Below are 12,181 nucleotides of genomic sequence, written 5' to 3' on the forward strand. Positions count from 1 at the left end.
AATCGGTTTATTTATATACATAAACATACACATAATATCACGAGCAGTGAGTAACCTAAGCTAAAAACAAAAGTTTCATCTTTTTTGAGATCAAATAAAATAGCGGACTTTGGAAGAAAAAAAAATGAAAGTACTCGTGCAATTCATTCAAGTAACATATGTATAATTCGTTAGAAATTAAGGGTATATACGCGCAATCTGTTTTTTATAAGAACTGTTGTAAAGTGATGTTCAAAACTCTTTAATTCATTTAGATTACACCACCCCAATAAAAACAAAAAAGACAACAGTATGAAAACCAATCCGAACGAGACAGGGGTGTATGTAGGATGAACATCAGATCGTCAACATGTATGTAGACGGTAACACTTTTGTAGATCCAAATACAACCGTTCGTCCTCGTAGCCTTACTGGAACACAACGAGTACCCAATGGAATAACGTTTAAAAAATTATGGAAAGTATTCAAAGTTATGTGATATATGAAACCCAGTAAAGAGTATTTTTGGGTCATTGAAAAACTACGTTAATTTAAGTAAGCTTCATTAGAGTATTACTAGTAAATTGTAAAAGTTGTGATATGTACACCCTATATGATGGGGCAACAGGAACTTTACATTCAGAAGTCGATTATCCCTCTATTGATTGAACTGACATGAGTATCCAAATTTTACATTGAGTTTCATTGTTTATTAGACTTTGACAAAATTGTGATGCAAGGTATACAAAATGGAAAATGCAAGCAAACTACACAAAAAGAAGAAAAAACAAAGAAAGACGAAACAACTACAACATGTCAACAGTTTTCAACCATCAATCAATCAATCAACAATTTTCATATGTCTACTCTATATGTCAAATGGTATAAAAACACATATACAGCGATCCGATGTCTTCATAAGTGTACTGGTGTAAAGGTCTATTTAGAATGGGGTACATTAAGCACTGGCTATTACAGATCTGCACTAAGATGTATATAGAAACAACATTAAGATATGAAATAGAACAGCCACTGCCAATATTCCGTGTACACAGGAATATGGTATCGGATGTAACAAGTTTTCTTTAGACCAAACTCCCCTGTTTAGCTTTATCCATTAACTACTAAAAGGTACATAAAAGAATAATCAATCAAAATATATACTGAAACAGTTATCTTATTTCGGCAACGACAGAATAATTGATATGAACAAAAACCCAGTTACAATAAATCAAACATTACTATATGAAACAAATGCTAGCAGTAACTGCTACCTAGCGTAAAGTACATAACCTTGATATTTTAAATCAGGCCGTCCTACTCTTCAATGTCGGGGCCGTACTTAACAACAACATATTTTATGCAGCAACGGCATAAAATTTATAGGAAAGCGAGATATTATGCATGACCAAGAAACAATCATATGAACAATGTCAATGCAGAAAAAAAGGAACATTTAAAACTAGAAGCCTAATATAAATATACACACTACTTTAAAACATATAAAATGAATGAACTTTTAGCTAGACAATAACTGTGAATATCAAGAAGGGATGCTACTACAAAGGAGTAGCACACACATGTCTCTCATAAAATAACATGTAGCATCTTAAAGGTCATTTGTAATACAAAATCCTGCATCACTAATCATAAGCAGTCATTTCATTTAGGGTAAATTACACTAAAACACGTTAGATAAATGTTATATGGCTCCTTAACGAATTCCAATATCAATTGTTAGACTTTAGTTAAGTTAGTCTATTTTTGAAACCATTATATCATTCCAAATTGTTCTACGAGGTATTGAAGTCAATTGAAAATAAGTCCGATGAACTGATGGATGACTAAAACGACATTTCCTGTTCTGTAGTGTGAGGAATAGACGGTAACGTGCATGGATGAGATGATTCAATGTGTATATTGCAAGAACAAATTGTAAGCTTAACGCAATCACCACATACAACATGACTGCATGGAATTAATACATGTGTGAACTGGTTTTGTTTACATATGAAACAATTTAACTTTGACTTCAGCTCCATGTTTTCCCTCTGCAGTGCCAAAACACCTACAATTATAAGCGAACGTTACTGTAAATATATGTAATACAAATTGTGATATTCGAACGAGTTTTTGTTTTATCATGCATGCAACTAAAAGTATTTATCAAATAGACATATATTATTGATTTTGCATGTTTTGCTGTTATTCTGTTTGAGGGTCTTCGTCCAACAGACTTATTTCCGACATTTCTTAAAGAACTCATGATTCTCTTATTTACTTCTCATGGAGCAGAATTTACACAAACTAACACACCTTCTTTTTGTTAGTTATGTCGTTGATTGTTTTTCTTTTTTGGAATTGCATTAATGAACAATTAACAACAAGCATACACAGGCAAATTTTGTTCACGTGAGTTTCACATGAATTTCACGTGAATTTTTGCTCACGTGAATATCACATGAATTTTTCATGCGAATTTCACGTAAACAGTTTTCACGTAAAATTCACATGACATTCACGTGAAACTCACACGATCTGACTTACGCGAATTTAATGTGAACTTGTTAACGTGAAACTCATGTAAAATTCATGTGAAATTCATGTGAATTTCACATAGACTTTTTTCACGTGAAATTCACGTGATCTCACTCACATTAAATTCACATGATTTGACTCACGTGAATTTCACATGATTTGACTAACGTGAAATTCACGTGAAATTCATTTGATCTGACTGAGGCTAATTTTTTATATAATGTGCTTACGTGGTTGGTTTTGCACACAAGATAAAATAACTGTTTAAAATAATTAAGTGTGTGCACTAATTATTGCCATTTTGACATAATCGCCAAAATGTAAAAAAAAAATTATTGAAGAAGATTTTATGTTGTGTTTTTTTTTTTAACATTGAGTCTATGGGAGTAACATTCTGCTTTAACAGTGATTAATGAAAAATGACAAAAAAATCTTTAGGGTAGGCTATTATTAAGACTAAAAAGTAGGGTAGTTTAGGGTAACGGTGAGTGGAACCATGCATATATCATAGGCGGATCCAGGGGGCTTTGCCCCTCCCCTTTTGTGGGAAAAATTTTAGTTGATTATATAGGGAATCACTGAAGCCCCTTTAGGTCAGTTAGTGCCCCCCCCCCCCCCCCCCCCCCCCCCCCCCCCCCCCCCCACCCTATGAAAATTTCTGGATCCGTCAATGTATATTTTTATTTGGCTTATTAACAAGTATGTTTTAAGAAGATAATTAAAGATTGTCTAAAATAATTATTTGTTAATTTATAGCGAATGATTGGTTAAATTTACAACTTTGATAGATTTGTTATTACTTATCAAAAAAAAAAACTACAGTCTTGAAACATGTAAAACCAGGAAATTTACACCTAAAAAAGCTGCATAATTTTCAAATATTTTTAATTATCTCTTAAAATTTATAGATCTACGATAAACATATTTTTAAGTCCTATATAGTGTCCAAGGGTAATATAGTTTCGACAAAATGTATTAAAAATGTATAATGTTTGTTGCGTTCTGTATGTAACGGTGTCCTCATAATGTTTGTTTCTTAAATATGTCATATATTTTCAAAAATTCCAATTTGTGTTTTATTTAACTTATGTTTCACTTTTTGATTATTGTTACTTTATATTTCATTATTGAAATACAGAGGAGTCATTAAAAAGCTGACTTTGAGACACTATGTTATGAACGCAACAGAAAAGATTACTTGATTTTTTTTCTGAATTTTTGGATAGAATACTCCATCGACTATCTAACAGGTATGTATTCAAAAAAAAAAAAAAATTTCTTCAAGAATACATACATTCTGTTATTATTTGAACCCATTTATTTTTTCCCATGTTGTCACAGCTCTGTGCCCAATACTGAATTTCTCACATGTATATGTAACTGGTATGTATATTTGTTACAGTATTAATAGTCCAGATGGTATAACAATAACGAAAATACTGAATTCCAAGGCAATTTCAAAAAAGGGAAGTCCATGCATATGGTAGTGGCTGCTGGGTTTCACTATTTGTATTATTAAGCTTTACAATGTATATTTCATAGGGTAGAAGACTTGGATGTTTCATAAATTGTATACAGATGCCTTTTGTTACAATGTTTCTGTCCATCATATGTTGGTTGGCCATGTTAGATCACATTTTAATGGTTCAGCGACTGCTTGAAAAAAAAGTTTAGGTTTTTTTGCTTTGTGAATTTCTTTTTTTTATATTATGAATAAATTAGGATATCTGTATTTGGAATATTGCCTCCTTGCAATGTTTATATGTAAACGTACATGTTTGTGAGACAGGGTTCACCTGACCTTACTTCATGGAGCTGTCAAGGTAAAAGTTACATGATTAACACATGTCGGTCCTTTTCTCAGATATAGTAAGCAGAACTTGAGTAGATCAACTGTATTTGGTGTTTAGAATGAACAATGACCGCATTTCCATGGTTCATTGGTCAATGTTAACTTTTATTCCTTGTAGGCAATATGTCAAGTATATATGATGTATGGAATGATTGTAAGTTGTACATGTCTGTCTGGACAGAGTTCATCTGACCATGCATGATCTGATTTTGATGGTTCATTGGTCAATATTAAGATTTATTAATTTAGTCTGTTTGGTGTATACTATACATGCTACATGTATAATCAATTAAAAGATCAGCTTTTTTAGCTCACCTGGCCCAATGGGCCAAGTGAGCTTTTTCTCATCACTTGGCGTCGTCGTCATCGTCCGTCGTCGTCCGTTAACTTTTACAAAAATCTTCTCCTCTGAAACTACTTGGCCAAATTTAACCAAACTTTGCCACAATCATCATTAGGGTATCTAGTGTAAAAAATGTGTCTGATGACCCCGCCGACCAACCAACATGGCTGACATGGCTTAAAATGGAACATAGGGGTACAATGCAGTTTTTGGCATATATCTTTGAAAGTAAAGCACTTAGAGAAAATTTGACATGTGGTAAAATATGTTCATAAGATTATGATCTATCTGTCTGTTGTTGGGTTGCTGCCTTTGAATTAGTAATTTTAAGGAAATTTTGCAGTTTTTGGTTATTATCTTGAATATTATTATACATAGAGATAAACTGTAAATAGCAATAATGTTCAGCAAAGTAAAATCTACAAATAAGTCATCGTGACCAAAATGGTAAATTGACCTGATAAGGAGTTTTTGCCCTTTAAAGTCAAATTTAACAATTTTTCGTAAATTTTTTAATTTACAAAAGTCTTCTCCTGAAACAACAGAGACAAATAAACCAAACTTGGCCACGGTCATCATTAGGGTATGTAGTTTTTAAAAACATGGCAGACATGGCTAAAAATAGAACATAGAGGGAAAATGCAGTTTTTGACTTATATCTCTAGAACTAAAGCGAAAGTATAACGGTTGCATTATTTCATGCATCAATTGTAAATAAAAATATCTGGTGAGCGACACAGGTTCCTAGGAGCCTCTAGTTTGGTGTATGCAATAATTGTACATGTTGTAAGGTGCACATGTCTGTCTGGCTTGGTTTATCTGAACTTGACCTGAATATTTGCTTGACAGTATATTTTCATGAATCATTGGTAATGTTAAGTTTATTTGATACTTATCGTAAACTTATAATTATTCTTATATCTTTGGGACAAGCACCATAAAACAGTGGGGACATAAAAATACCTGGAGTCCGTCAATCCCTTTGGCATTATAAGCGCTCTCACTTGCATGTCTTGTACAATTCTTGTCAAATTTTTAGGAAACTTATTTTGATAGGTTATATCAACAGTGTCTGACGAGTTTTAAAATCAGTGCCAATCAATCATTTTTAAAAGAGTTATGCCCCTTGGAAACATTAATTATTTGGAAAATTGCATTTTTAGGTCTCTTGTGTACAATTCTTGCCAGAATTTTATGAAATTAATATTAAATAGGTTTATATCGTCAGAATGATCAGAGCATTTTGATTTTCATCTGTAATGATTTCAAATTCCAGGTTTCATGGCAAATTTCAACCATTATAAACCTCCACAACCTCCATAGCAGAGGTAATCAAAAAGAAGTGCATCAACAAACAACAACTATTAATATTCCACTCCAGTTAATCCAACACACAATATACATGTATGATTATATACATAGATATAAGAAGATGTGGTATGAGTGCCAATGAGACAACTCGCCATCCAAGTCACAATTTATGAAAGTATATATATATATATGTACCCGGTAAGTTTGGATATTAAATTTATGTTATCATTTCTGCTTGAATGGTAAGGCAATATTTAATTTGATGTATATTTTACAAAACAATATATGCTGTTCTTTTTATTATTACAGCAAATGTATTCCAAGAGTTTATAGCTGATTATGCAACTACAGGATTTTATCATTGAAGCAACATCTTAGAAGGACAAGTGCAAATGTATGAAGGAAGCCTTGTGTACAAATACATGTAGCAATTACATGTAGGAGAGAACACTTAAACATTATTAACATGTAGTCATGATATGGGAGTGGTGCATTCTAGAAATCTAAACACCTGGAATTGAATATTGTGTATATTTTTTTTCAACCACAAGTACTTTCAGCATATAATACAATTCAAATTCAAATTATTGTGTCAACATGACAGTTACTGTCTAAAAATGGAAAATGCTTGTTTTAAAATGATTTTGATATAAATATCTTAAATAACAAGAATTTTTAGCTTATTGTGCAGCCAAACTTTGAGATCTTTTAATGGTATATGCCTGTTGTTTGTCAACATTAATTTTCTTTTTGACTTAGCCTTAAGACCAGTGTTAAAATGAAAAACTGAAAACCATATATGAAATAAGAAGGAAATGGTTGTAAATAACAGCAAGACTTTCAATATGGTATATCAAATATTTTTCACAGAACTTTCTATTTCAGTTTATAAATACAATGAGATATAAGGTATAAATCAATCAGACAGTAATACATCAACAAAAACACCTGAAAGGCATTAGGGGCTAACATACAGTCCTCAACAATAGACAGGTGTCTAAACAATATGTCATGATCTGTTTAATTGACCAGATACATCAGTATGTGGCAGGGTGAACTACCTTTTTTCTTCAAAACTCTCATAAGAAGAATTGGCATCTTTTGCAAGTAAGACTTTTCCATAATGTGATTGGAATATCTCAAAACTGATGAACACAAAAAGACTTATGCATACATATTAAAAATGAAATATACATCAGTGCATACATCTTTTATAAATGAATCACCTTCCATACATCAAATTAAAAAAATATTGAGACTTGAACACAACCAAAATGTTCTATGAGTGAACTATGGTGCCCTGGATATTTGCTTGCCTTCTTGGTTTCATTGCATCATATCTGCTGCATTGAAGATATTGTGAGTTGGAGTTGATGAATAAATATTATTTGTATTGTTTAGGACCAAGAATTTTAAGATACAAAGAGAAAGTAAAATAGAATGGAAGTATGAATACATCGTCAAGACCAAGAAGAATATTTATATATATCAAAATAGAATGTGTACTAGATTAGCATTTACTTATCTAAAATATGCTCAAAAACTGTGAAATTTGTGTTATTGATAATCAATTCACCTTAATTTCATTTAAATAAAATAATGTGAAAGCTCGATTCACATTAATTTCACGTGAAAAATTGAACGTGAATTTCACTTGAAAGCTCGAATCACGTTAATTTCATGTGAAAAATTCCACATGAAAGCTCGATTCACGTGAAATTCACGTAAATTTAACGTGAGTTTCACGTGAAAAATTTCACGTGAGTTTCATGTTTAAGCTTGTTTGAGGTGAATCTCACGTGAAAAATTTCATGTGAAATTCACGTGATTTTCACGTGATTTTTACGTGAACAAAATTTGCCTGTGTATATCATACACCAATGCATATCTTGGTTCATGTATGGTCTTTAATGACACAAATAACATTTTCCTATTATCAACATCCCAATCTTGAGTAGTTAGTTACAAAATGTCTTAACAAGTCTAAGATTCGTTTAAGTCGATATGATATCAATTTCAGTGGACATTAAAGGAACTATCATAACAAAACGATATGCCAAATGCATATGTTTGACAGTATCAAAAAGACATACCTTTGAAAGCATCCAAATGGGACTTAACATTTCCTTATTTAAATAGAGGGGCGGAAGATACTGAAGATACAGTCAAAGTCATAAGTCGAATGTAAACTGACAACCACATGGCAAAAAAAAAAACAAAAAAATAAACGAAAAAACGACCAAAAACAAAGCAGTCTACATAAAACAACATAGACAACCAACGACCGAGAGATATGGACCCAACAAAACACCGGGTGATCCCAGGTGCTCTAGAATTGTAGGCGTATCCTGCTCCACGTCGCCACCCGTCTTGTGAATTATTTGGGTCACTTGTATCATAATCTAAAAGCACATTAAACTCAACACGATATGGAAAATGTGCACAGTTGTTAATCATATTGATTTCATATATCTACCACAAATGTGAATAGGCGCCTGAAGTGTGTTGAAGACCTTATTGTTAAATTTCTGTTTCATTTAACTTTCATATAATATTTTGTAAAAAAAAAAGGAGACGCGGATTGATGTCCAATGATTCAACTACTCCTGTGCACCATAGATCAATAGTCAAGGATTAGAAAAATTTTGTTTGTCTAATTATGACATGTTATTGATTTATTGTAAATTTAATTCTTCCTTGCATGATATCATTTCATTCATAGTTATTATACGCAAAATATGATTTACATACTAGTGTATATGTCACTATTTGAAAAACCTTAACAGCAAAAAACTATTAATTTTTACGAATTTTCAGATTTTCAGATCCCGATACCAATTCACTATCTACTCACGTGAATGTGTAGTTTCGATAAATAAGTCATCGTTTTGCCTATTAGTATTACACTGGCTGCGCAGTTCACCAGCTGATCTTGACTGACTGACGAAGTTAAAATGTGCAAATGTTGACTGTGAGTCTAGTTCATCAGTTCGTGTCCTTAATTGTTCTCTGTCCTGAATTGTATCATCAGTCCATGGTATTGCCATTCCTGTAAAAAACTATTATTACAACTAAATCATCTATCATCATAAATATTTCAGTTTATTTAATTTCTATTAAAATTAGGCTAATTGGGCAAAAAACCGTCTTAGATCATCTGTATGAGTCCCTATTTTGTTCCGGACATATGTCTTCTAGATAAGAAAAAAAGCAAACCCATATAGTAAATTCACTGCGAATAGATAATACGACCACGTGATACTATAACATCATATATGGCACACTTGTTGCATGTTGATTAAAGAGCGTACTTCATACACAATTAAAGTTAGTTTTAGTATTGAAATATTATAATCCGAGTTTAAATGTTGAGTTATTCATGTTTTTGTTATCCTAAGTCATAGATTTACATACCCGTATTTGACACAGTTTTTCGGAGTTTCCACTTTTTAAATGCCTTTCAACTTTGTTTTTGAGATGGCCCTCCTACTGTTTTGAGTCATGCGCCACTGATGAATCTTGTGACAACGAAACCCTCGTTTTAGTATTAAAATATTATAATCCGACTTTAAATGTTGAGTTATTCATGTTTTTGTTATCCTAAGTCATAGATTTACATACCCGTATTTGACACAGTTTTTCGGAGTTTTCACTTTTTAAATGCCTTTCAACTTTGTATTTGAGATGGCCCTCCTACTGTTTTGAGTCATGCGCCACTGATGAATCTTGTGACAACGAAACCCTCGTCTGGCAACGTCTGGCATACTAAATTATGAATGATATTTGATCAATTATTTTCGAATGTCCCGTCGTATTCTGTTGTTGCGTAGATGAAGAACCAGAATGTGTATCTACAGTATATATAGTAAACCAACCTTTAAAGAGAATTGATTGTTTGCTAGAACCATTTTTAAACGTCTCCTTTTCAAAGTATGACGTTGTGCCTGGCAGCGGTTCAATAGTTCTTAAACAGATGGAGAACTTATGGTATAATGTTCAATAAGAAAAGTAAGAACTTAAAAGTGTCAACGATGTAACAACCACATAACACCTTTCATCCCCTATAGAAAAAGAATTAAAAGGAAATACCCCTGAAATAATTCTACTCAATGTTCCTTTTCATTAACTTATTCTATAGAATTAATTTGAAAAAACCCTATATTAAGAATATCAAACTTACTCATTAGAAACAAGTTGACAAGAATTCCTGTATATACGTTCCCAAACACCTTTCACTTTGATTTCATCCTGGTAAAGAACAGTTTCCGATAAAAAAAAAAAAAAAAAAAAAATATGTATCTTATTTTGTTGTTGGTTAACACAAAAACAACTCCCGTCGAAGTGACATCAACCTGAAATTTTAAATACTGTTGGTTAATGTAATTTATGTTCGTTTTTCTAAGTGTCCGATTTGGTTAACGCAAAACAAAACGGTAAAGGATGAAGAGAAAATGAACAGGCGAATATTAAAATCGTGGGAGGGGATGGACACATTAATTTTCAGTGTTAAATTGAAAAGGATCGAATTGTTAATATACAACTATTAATACATGCAGTTACAAATTATTACAAAAAATATTTGTACATGGATTTCAACATAATAATGGAAAATTAGCATACACAATTGATCATTATCATGGTTATTACAATTATGAAAGCCCGTAAAATTCAAGTCGACAATTAAACTATTTAAAATGCGAAAAAGAAACACTTAAATAAAATTACAAATTTTTGTTTACATATATAAATACACATATATTTGTAAGGTTGATCATACGAGGACAATGTAGTTTATCTCATTTGTTCAACACGTATAGTAACAAAATGAACTATATCTAAAATAGCTCACAATGTAATGTCAATAAGTGTATGTATCAATTTACTCGATAATAAAACTACGGTTTCAAATTGATAATAGAACTTTCTAACAATTTGACGAAAGGTGCGTACGGTTGAAGAATCATACGTAAGACCCGGTTGAGGGATCCTTTATTTTGACTCTTTTCAAAATATGACATATCTATGTCTATGTAATCATAATCAAGGCTGTCATGGGACTTAGATGGCGTTTTGCCTCAATGGACCAATACACTGCATGCATTGAATTTTCATGTGACATAGGAACTTCGAGGTAAAAATATATCACCAGGGGAAGGAGATAATTCTACAAAATTTGCTTAACAAAGACCTCGTCAGAAGAAACAAATATCACTAATAGTATGGGTGCGTTCAAATCCCCCTCTAAAAAAAAATATACGAAAAAATACATCTTTGCATTATTTAACCTAAGAATTTGTCCCTCCCCCCTTCAAAAAAAAAAATAACGTTTAAAGAGATTCCCCGTCTCCCACTGTGTAATACTGCATGATTACCTTGTGTTGAGTACATACACCCGAGTTTGTTTTTATTTAAGCTTACCTATGAAATCGTTCTTCAGCGTGTAATTGCGTTTTTTTCCAAGCATGTTTACTGTTAAATCAGCAGAATTGAAATTAATAAAATATGTAGTGCAAAATTGTTTATGCATTGTATTGAGGATTGTTCCCGGATTGATAATTCGTGTTCATCTGTTACTGCGCATGCTTATTTTTTTCACTTTTGTACACATTTGTTATCAATAAGTATCCTCCAATTCATTTTGCAGAATATTCATTTTCATTCTGTCTTGTGCAAAATCATTTTCAGTTCATACCAGGCAAAAACCTCATGACGCCCCCCGTTCCCGCACCTAAGATGTAGGTTATACGCCTATGAAACGACAAATTAAGCACGCGAAAGCCTGTTAAAAGATATTTATAGGTCGTTTGTTTCCATAACAATCAAAATATTACGCAAGTGATATCGACTTTAAACGTAATGGTCCGGGACCAGTGAAACTAAGATTTTCTTGATTTTATAAAAACAGAAATAAGTAGTTTGTCCTATGATCTGGTCTTTAAAGTAAAAAAATAATATTATGGAATCAATATTGAAAAATATTAGCATATATTAGAATACAGATGTAAAACACTTTTTGTTATAAACAGTGAGGAATAAGTTATTATTATTTAAAGAAAAATTATGTTGTAATAATCAAAAATATCATTTTATTTTCATATTTATCATTCATTTTGGTTATGTATATATATTGCTAGTAACTGTTTATTAACTCGGAATCT

At 31.9% G+C, this 12,181-nt stretch overlaps 1 long non-coding RNA gene across 1 annotated transcript; it reads right to left on the minus strand.

Annotated features, from left to right (window-relative positions):
* Window positions 1-674: 674 nt before the first annotated feature.
* Window positions 675-10,558, minus strand: LOC127725315 (uncharacterized). The gene is made up of 3 exons (XR_007992915.1): window positions 10,204-10,558; window positions 8,878-9,072; window positions 675-2,047 (listed from the first exon to the last, which is right to left on the minus strand). It is a non-coding gene; the product is annotated as an uncharacterized LOC127725315 (long non-coding RNA).
* Window positions 10,559-12,181: the final 1,623 nt, after the last annotated feature.

Source organism: Mytilus californianus, unplaced genomic scaffold (assembly GCF_021869535.1).
Source record: "Mytilus californianus isolate M0D057914Y unplaced genomic scaffold, xbMytCali1.0.p SCAF_15, whole genome shotgun sequence".
Lineage (NCBI taxonomy): Eukaryota > Metazoa > Mollusca > Bivalvia > Mytilida > Mytilidae > Mytilus > Mytilus californianus.